Source organism: Triticum dicoccoides, chromosome 2A (genome assembly GCF_002162155.2).
Source record: "Triticum dicoccoides isolate Atlit2015 ecotype Zavitan chromosome 2A, WEW_v2.0, whole genome shotgun sequence".
In the NCBI taxonomy this organism is placed as follows: Eukaryota; Viridiplantae; Streptophyta; class Magnoliopsida; order Poales; family Poaceae; genus Triticum; species Triticum dicoccoides.
Window position 1 is genome coordinate 759,049,344 of NC_041382.1, and position 1,623 is coordinate 759,050,966.

The window sequence follows — 1,623 nt, forward strand, 5'->3', positions numbered from 1 at the left end:
AATTCCTGTTGTTCAACAGTGATTGGAGCCTAGAAAAAGAAGAAGAAAACGCATGTGTTGAAGCAAAATGAGTGAAATATATTGTGTGTGCACATATCCCCAAACGAAATGTGCGGCCACTACACTGTCGAAACACACATCGCGGATGGATGCATGAATAAAGGATTTCAGCACCCTGGAATTTCGATTGTATTTCATTTTTTTATAAAGTTGTGTCCATATATAACGATCTGTGACACTCCCTTCGTTTAGAAGCAAGTGGCGATGTTTTAGTTTGAATACATAATGGTTTCTGAGGCCTTTTAAGAAAAAATAGTCTCCAAAACAGCTTTGAGCACTAGCTTCGAGTACTATTAGGCCTTGTACAATGAAAGGTGTTTAGGGAAGGTGTTTAGAAAAATAAACCAGGCTTTTCTTAAGCACTGGTACTTATTTCTACAGAATAAACGCTTAACTAAGCGTCTCTTCTATAGAAATAGACATCGATACTTTAGAAAAACTGTTTATTTTTCTAAGCACCTCTTTAAGCACCTTTCATTATAAAAGGCCTTGATCTCCTCGCGCCGCACGCCGAACTGCACAAAGAAACAATGGCGGCCGTGGTTGCGCTTGCGCCCTGGCTAGCATGGCTTGTCGTCGCTTTCCTCTCCTTCTACCTTCTCAACCTCCTCGCCCACACGCGCTCCGGCCTCCCGCCAGGCCGCCGCCCACTGCCGCTCATCGGCAGCCTCCACCTTCTCGGCGACACGCCGCACCGCTCCCTCGCCCACCTAGCCAAGATCCACGGTCCGCTAATGTCCGTCCGCCTCGGCGGGTCACCACGGTGGTCGTCTCCTCCCCCGCCATGGCCCGGGGATTCCTGCAGAGGCATGATTCCGTGCTCGCCAGTCGCCACCCGGTCCGTGCCTGACGCCACCGGCAAGGCACGCGGCGGCCGTAGCCTGGCTGCCCCCCGGGCCGAGGTGGCGCGCGCTTCGCAAGATCATCGCCACGGAGTTCTTCGCGCCGCACCGGCTCGACGCGCTCCACCACCTCCGGAGCGACAAGGTGAGGGAGCTCACGGACGACGTCGCACGGCTGGCGCGCGAGGGCACGGCGGTGAACGTCAGCCGAGTGGTCTTCACGACGAGCCTGAACCTTATCTCCCGCACCATCTTCCCCATCGACCTCACCAGCCTCGACGACCACGGCCGCTCCGAGGATTTCCAGGAGGTGATCACGGCCATGATGGAAGGCTTGGGCACCCCGAACGTGTCCGACTTCTTCCCGGTGCTCGCGCCGGCCGACCTGCAGGGCATGCGCCGGCGCCTGGCGTGGATCTTCGCGCGGCTGCACGCCGTGTTCAACGCCGAGGTGGACCAGAGGCTGCGCGGCCGCGACGCTGGCCAGCCCAGGAAGAACGACTACCTCGACGTGCTGCTCGACGTGGCGGCGCGTGACGAGGGAAAGGACCTGCTCGACTCTGAGACGCTACGCTCACATTTCACGGTAACGCACAACTTTCTTCTTTGCGATTGCAGCTGGTGTTTCAGTTTTCAACTCATATCTAGTAAAAGATCAAAATTAGTACACTCGATGTATTATATACCCTTTGATTGATTCCATGAACCGCACATGAGCCTG

General features: G+C 55.1%; 1 pseudogene; it reads left to right on the top strand.

Annotated features, from left to right (window-relative positions):
- The first annotated feature begins 590 nt into the window (after positions 1 to 590).
- LOC119357027 overlaps positions 591 to 1,623 on the top strand; it is a 4,710-nt pseudogene continuing 3,677 nt past the window's right edge.